This window comes from Mercenaria mercenaria, chromosome 2 (genome assembly GCF_021730395.1).
Source record: "Mercenaria mercenaria strain notata chromosome 2, MADL_Memer_1, whole genome shotgun sequence".
In the NCBI taxonomy this organism is placed as follows: domain Eukaryota; kingdom Metazoa; phylum Mollusca; class Bivalvia; order Venerida; family Veneridae; genus Mercenaria; species Mercenaria mercenaria.
Genome location: NC_069362.1, coordinates 72,164,243 through 72,172,473, shown reverse-complemented (window position 1 = coordinate 72,172,473; position 8,231 = coordinate 72,164,243). Strand labels below are relative to the sequence as shown.

At 32.4% G+C, this 8,231-nt stretch overlaps 1 protein-coding gene across 1 annotated transcript in view; it reads left to right on the top strand.

Moving 5' to 3' along the window:
* Positions 1–4,980: 4,980 nt before the first annotated feature.
* Positions 4,981–8,231, top strand: part of LOC123564283 (kelch-like protein 2) — a 318,752-nt gene continuing 315,501 nt past the window's right edge. The window contains exon 1 of the mRNA XM_053536921.1: positions 4,981–4,993. The gene's annotated coding sequence lies outside the window, so the exon portion shown is untranslated. The remainder of the gene's footprint in view (positions 4,994–8,231) is intronic.

Here is an 8,231-nt window from a genome sequence, read left to right as displayed (position 1 = left end):
TATTTGTTCGAATTTTCTTTTAGTTGACATGTGAGAGTATTGGATGAGGTATCTCCTTAATTTATATCCATTGCTCTTTAAAATAGCTTCAAAATTTCCCGGTAAATATCTTACCCGTACAAATTACTGAGTGTTTCTTTTACTGATTTGAAAATTTGTTTTAAATTTAGTTCTTAATATGTGAGACTACAGGAATATATTGTTTATTCCTTTGGAAACCTAACCAACAGACAAGCCTGTTAGGATTCTGCTTTTACCTCATTACTACCTACTGTATAGGATGTGTATAGAATATGTTACGTTATTACCATGATATCTATCATAGGCTCATTCTGTATGATGTATGTGCGATACAGATCGTGAACATACCATAGTGATGTTTATAGTAAACAAAATGATAAATCCAGCATTGTTTACTTATAGAAAGAATGTTTATACAATCATTTGTAACAATATGCTCTTAACTGATATGTACACTTGTTTTCTGTTTGTCGAACCAGTATCATAGTATTGGTTCCACCATACGGTTGTGTACCTGCTCAGTCTAATTAGTATAAAAGCATACCAGGCATATTGGAAGATCGTGCAACATAAATCTGTGTTAAGAGTAATGGTGTTGCTAATTATGTTGAAATATCTTATCGCAAAAATGATAGAGAGCATTGTTAGTTTACATTTATGACATCGCTAGAATAGTACTCCAGTAAATTAGTTATTTTATCGGTGATGGTAGAACCTATTATGAATAGCAGGCAGTATGCTAAAAGTAGTAATAGAGAGATAGCGACATCATGCACATGAGCATGCAAAATGTGAATTAAATTTCTACATGTATACATAATATTCAGCGTTTGCCAAAGACTATCAGATAATCTTTACCTGATACATGACTTGTACATTTACACTTCGAGATACTCTTTGAACCTACACGCATGCGTACCCGCACAAGTACAAACTCGCAACCATTCAGTTACAAAAATATACAGACAAACCTGTATTAAGCAGTCCGCTAAGTAAAGAACCCATGTGGCTGCAAAAGGCAGGTGACTGCCTAAGTCTTGATGCAAGGACAGAACTTAAGACCGGTAACGACCAAGGTAGTCCAAATAATTAGACGTGAAAAAGTTGTCATTTGACGTTCAACAGTCAATATTCTGACATTTTACATTTTTACTATCAAAGACTTTTTCGACGTCTAAACGCTAAGTATGAAAGAAGTGTAGCATAAAATCAATATTTCTAAAACATTATAAAGTCGTTAAACTTTGTACCTAATAGGAACAAAAATACATTTGCTTCAATTCTGCAAGGTTAAAATGATTTACAATCAATTATTATACGCGAAATGACTCTTCATCTTTTTGACATCGAATGTTTATATTTGACATGCCACCATCTTGTTTCGAAATTAAAAGTACCAATTAAATTTGATCGGCGGTAGACGGAAAAATATTTCCCGCCAAATACTTTCATTGTAATTTTGATTTTTTTCATCATAAATATATATTTTCTATTTTTATCCTTACAAATTTTAAATGTCTCTTCTGGAAATAGAAAGATTATTGACATTTATATTTTCTCTGTATGTGAAAGCCAAAAGGTAACTTTCGTTCAAGAAATAATTCTAATATGCAAATCATGTTTACATCAGGAACACCCTCGGTTATTACCATGCCACTATTCAAAACTTTCAACGGATTGGATACTGGATTAATTAATTGGTTAATTAATAACAAATAAGGTAAAATATAATTTTTAATTGCTGCCATAAAGCACATTTATGACTATTCTTCATACTCAATGTGAAAGTTTCAGTCACTTTTGCCAGAAAGTCGTTTAAAATCCTTCCGATCAAAATTCAAATCTGAAGCGATTTTTGTGCTATACGTTATTTCAGTTCAACGTTAAGACCTGACATAACATGGAAAATAAAAAATGTAAAATATCAATTGAAATGAACTTATAAAGTGATATGAGTTATGTCAGGTCTTATATTTAGGACTACGACCAAGGTAGAACATACAAAGATTTTATGAGGTTCACTACATATGTCTATGACAGCCGTTGCAAGACGTCAGTACAAACATTCTAAAACTGTTCTTATTAGCAATCACAAGTAAACAAACACAAAGACCTAGATGGGAAATGGCCGCGACTTTATTTCATTGATATTATGCCATATAGCATGTTTAAATTTATAGAAATGAATATATACAGAATAAAATTCACTAGTTAAATTGCTTAGCAACTTGCATGCAATGCAAAGATGCAGAAACCCATGTTATAAGCTGACAACGAAGAAAAAAAAGCAGAGATTTCTGCATTAATAGCTGATAGAAAACGAGGCAAATTGTTCACTGTTTGCTTTAAGTTATAAATACCGAAAAGCACATGCGACCGCATGTGTATTGAGGGCCACTAAATAGTTTATTATATAAAATTCGTCTAGCACATAGAATGTTGGTTATGTGTTGATTTTCAAACTCTTTGTCAAAATTATATGATTTAAAATTACATGAACTGAAAAGTATATAGAAGGAATAACTTACCTTTACTGAATCTAGACTTAAACAAGACGCTTTTTATTACCATTTATAATGAAGTTCCATCTGTAATCTGTCATACAGTAACGGATACCTTTATATTTATGGCTGAGACTAGATGTAATTTATTCTTGTACTGAAATTTAAAAACAAAGGACTTGACGAAATAAAAACATTTATTACTTGTGACTTCTTAATAATCTAGACGAAAGGTAACAGAAAATATAGAAATCTTTAGAGTTTGCCAAAGGTTATTCATATGACTTAATATGTATCAAAAGATATGCCAATGCCTGGCCTGCTAATAATTATGTATTGAGGTTTAATGTTACTGACAGAAATAGTATGAAGCTAGACAGCATTCTCTCCTAAAGCTCAAATCCACTTCATAACTGCGTACAGAAGTTACAGAAAGAAACAAGACAGGAGCGAGTGCTGCTGTAGAACAATAGATTTTTTTATTTACTTTTTTTTTATTTTTGGATTCGATTGCAAATAGTTCGAGTTGTGCAAAATCAAAACCAAAATACCTTTCGTACACAGCTAAACTTTTAATAAATACGACTAAAGAAAATAAAAAGAATAGCTTCAAGGGAAAGACTAGCAAAGCTTTGTTGTTAATGAATTTGAAACTAACCCAGAAAAGGCTGTACCAATCCGACACACAATTAGGAACTGAAAACGGATCCATATAGCGGAGAGGGGGGAAGCTATGGTTGTTGCGCAACAACGAACCCGTGTGTTAGAGGTATGTAGCAACAAGTATGCAAACATATGTACGGCCTTACTCGTACAAAATATTATGATCAACATCCCCGACGATACTGAATGACAGGCGGGTGGACGCAGCCCTGCTAAACTGAATCAATTTATACCACAAGAAGCGATCTCATATCAGATATCGCTGTATATGACTACGCTATAAGCGATCATTTACCTGTCTCTATTACAAGATCTACAAAAAAAGAAGACAATGAAAAACAATATAAATAGTCATGAAACAATAGTTTACAGGTGTTTCAAAAACTTTAATGTAGACCTTTTTAGAATTGACTTAGCAAATTCACATCTAAATGGTATCGAAACTGTATCTAACCCAAATCTGGCGCTAGATATGTTTTATGATATCATCGATAGTGTTCTAGCCAAACACACAAAGATTAAACAGAAAAGAATTAAACAGGTTTGTCAACCAGCTTGGTTTACAGAAGATATTCGACAAGCAATTTATCTCCGAGACTATTATTACAAGCATAAAGACTTTGAAAATTTCAAGAAAACTAGAAATAAGTTATCTTCTATGATACGGAAAAGTAAGAAAACTTTTTATAACAACGCTGTAAAAGATAATAAATCCCCTAAACATCTATGGAAAAATCTAAAGAATATTACCAATAATGACAAAGAAAACCAACAATTTAATATTCCTAATAAACTCAAAATTGACGATAATGTCGTAACTGATGAGTTGGAAATATTAAATGCCCTTAATTACCATTTTGTAAATGTATCCCATATAATTACAAAAATACCTTTAGTTGATACAAATTTCACAAAACTTCAAAAATACTTAGATGCGAAATTGCACCATGTACAGTTTAATATTGAATACATAACTCCATTAGATGTAAAAAATATCATTGACAAACTTGACTTATCAAAATCTACTGGTCTTGACGGTATCGGACCAAGATTGTTGAGATATTGTGGAGATCATATTACTTCTGCAATTGCATCTATTATAAATAATAATATATACAATGGTACTTTTCCTGATAAATTAAAAGAAGCAAGGGTTATTCCTAAATTCAAGTCAGGTAACAAACAAGACCCAGGAAACTATAGACCTATTTCCGTACTTAATACAATATCTAAAATATTTGAACGTCACATTGCTACACAGTTACAGGACTTCTTTAAACGAACAGATATAATACACAAAAATCAATCAGGATTCAGACCTAACCACTCCTGTCAGACTGCTTTAACATATCTAATAGAAACGTGGCTAAAAGACATTGACAATGGGGAGTATGTAGGGGCTATCTTTCTTGACTTAAGGAAAGCTTTTGATATGGTGGATCATGAAATACTGATTTATAAACTGAAACTTTACCATTTTACAGACAGAACATTGGATATATTTAAATCTTATTTAGCTAATCGAACACAGACTCTAGAAGTAAAGAAGCTGCATTCCAAAAGAATGACAGTACAATCAGGTGTCCCGCAAGGATCCATACTAGGTCCCCTTTTTTTCCTGATATATATCAATGACATGGCGTTAATTTCAAATACTACCAACATTGATCTATATGCCGATGACTCCACCCTACATAAATCCGCCGACAGTATTACAAAAATTCAGTCTGAACTTCAGTATAGCCTAAATAGTGTCCATAATTGGTGTAAAATAAATAACATGTCACTTTATCCTTCAAAAACAAAATGTATGGTATTGAGCACTAGAGTCAAAATAAAACATACTAAAAAACTTGAGTTAATTTTAGACGGTTCGGTCATTGAAAATGCGAAGTGTCAGAAAGTTCTAGGTGTATATATCGATGAAACTCTGTCTTGGCAATCCCACGTTAGTACCGTGGCCAATAAACTAAACTCAAAAATTGCTCTACTTAGAAGAATTGCATTTTTCTTAACAGATGAGATGAAACTATTGTATTACAATGCATATATTATGTCAACCATGGAGTATTCTTGCAATGTCTGGGGACTTTGTCACAAATCGGACACTGATAAAATTACATCTTTGCAGAGACGCGCCATAAAAATAATCACAAAATCAAAGTGTAGCAACTTTGATGAAGTATTAACAAATTCAAAACTTCTGTCTTTTGAGAACAGGTGCAAATACCATATTTCATTATTAGTGTACAAAAGTAAAACAGGAGATTGTCCTATATACATTTCAGATTTACTACATTTTGTTCATAATGATCATTACAGTCTGCGCTCAATCGAAAACATGGATCTTTCTATTGTTAAACCTAAAACAAACTACCTGAAACAAACATTTAGCTACAAAGCTGCACACATATTGAATTCACTTCCTTCTTACATTAAACTTCATAATAATAATAATATAACTACTTTCAAGCATAATTTAAAGAATTTTCTCTTGTTACAATAGTTTTTAGCAATTAAATACTTGTAATTACAAGAATTTTGTTGAATTGATGTTACTGTATTCGTTTCCAATAATAATAATATTCATACTATCTTATTATTCAAATCTGGAACTATTTATTATCTTATGGGACATACTTTCTTTTTTGTATGTATCTTAATTGTCATGTATATTCTTTGTGACGCATGGTAATTCTTTTAAAACATAGTTATTGTTACATTACGTTTATTTAAGACTTCTTTAATTTGAGACGTGTTTGTCGAGAAAATTTAAGTAATTCTGATATGTGTATTTTTGTATAAATGTTAAATTATAAATTGACTGTATGATTGTGTGTATGTGTGAATGTATATCAGTTGAAGGCCATACTGGAAATAAGTTGTAAAATATCTGTATTTGTACACTTAGTATGTCACCTTCAGAAAATAAAGTTATTATTATTATTATTATTATTATTATTATTATTATAATTATTAAGCCAGTTCGAGGTAAAAAATGTTGAATGGCCGACCAATGGTTGGTGCAAGGCCCTCTCTAACGGTTGGTGGCACGGCAACACCAACGCCAATATAAGACATCATTTTACTTGGTTAGATTTTTTAAAAAAAATCGCAACTTCAAAGCGTTGAACAGTTTAATAGTCGCAGTTATTCCTTAATATCAATATCATCATCATCACTATAACTATCATTTTACAAGTTATTATACGATCAACGTCACGATTATTACACAATCCTTTAATCTAGCGATATTAAACTGTCGTACCTCCCAGCTCCAAGTACAAAATGCGTAAACAGGTATAAACAATGGGCTACAGACTATAATAGATTCTCCCTACCCTATTTGTACCGGTGTATAATTTTCTTGTTTACACGGACAGTCACGTCCGGAGTCTGGTGTGAATAAATTGCGGAACATTATTTGACCGGTCAGTACAAAAAGGAAATAATAAATTGTGCCATCAGGCTAGGATTAAATAATTGTTTGTTTTTTACCTTTTAACAAAAGTATGAAACTGAGCAGTATTGTAAAATGCAGTTACCGTATTGTCAAAGATCAGCATTAGCCGAGTTCAGGTGTGGGGTTGCCCCAGTTACCGTATTGTCATAGATCAGCATTAGCCGAGTTCAGGCGTGGGGTTGCCCCAGTTACCGTATTGTCATAGATCAGCATTAGCCGAGTTCAGGCGTGGGGTTGCCCCAGTTACCGTATTGTCATAGACCAGCATTAGCCAAGTTCAGGTGTGGGGTTGCCCCAGTTACCGTATTGTCATAGACCAGCATTAGCCAAGTTCAGGTGTGGGGTTGCCCCAGTTACCGTATTGTCATAGATCAGCATTAGCCGAGTTCAGGCGTGGGGTTGCCCCAGGACGTTATGTGAATCTCCCAGTATCAGAAAGGGTCTGCCCATTCTGCGTCGATACAGTCGAGACAGAAATGCATGTCCTATTAGATTGTCCTCTGTATTTGTCTGAGAGAAATGCTCTTTTTATAAAAGCAAGCTCTGTTAGTGTTAACTTTAATTGATAAATTTGAATTCTTGTTTTCCCACCCAAATATGATCAGGGTAATAGCAAAAACATGTACTCTGTTTCAAAATAAAACATGGTATGTAAGTTTGTTTTTAGTGTAACTTTAATTTGCTACAATATTATAGGTTGTGGATATTGTACGTTAATACCTGTTTGAATACAAAATATTTTTATATGCCGATTGCATAGAAAGTTTGCCAGTTTTAAACTGTAGACTATTTTAGACTCTGGACTGCATTTAATGCATACATTTGTTATTATATGTCTGATTTTATTTATATTTTAGAGACTAAAGCATGTGTGAGATTCCTTGATCGAGCTTCGTATTGTGCGTCTAGCTGAAATGCCGTACTGCAAGTGAATGTCTTTTCTTTTAAAATGCCTCAGACGTTTCACATATTTTTTTATACTGAGAGGAACTGACATACAGTGCATAGATACGCAGAAGAACTGACATACAGTACATAGATTCCAAAACTCAAGTGTATTTGTATCGTGCTCTGTATACAATGTATTTATGTATGTATGTATGTATGTATGTATAAAGAAAAAAATAAATAACATAACATCATCATCAGTATATACACGAAACCAGTATGCAAATATTAAGTAACTCATGTAATGTTATTTATTTTTTCTTTATAATTTACTTGATCCGGCACAGACTTTTACATTTATATAATTTTATATGTATATATATATATATATATATATATATATATATATATATATATATATATATATATATATATATATGTATATATATATGTCCTCTTTCTTTCGTGTTTAGTTGCATTGGTTGGCAGTTTTTTTGGGGTTGGGATCCAACCCTCGTGTTATATTAACGATTTGCAAACGCTCTATATACCTTTTCCTGTAATATATTGCTGTTTTAATCTGTAGTCTCCTATAATTATGTTATAGAATGGATATATGCATTTTTGATATTGATGTATAATGCACTTGTATGTAAACGCCGAAAATCCATTCTCACCTGAACGCTACAAATCTC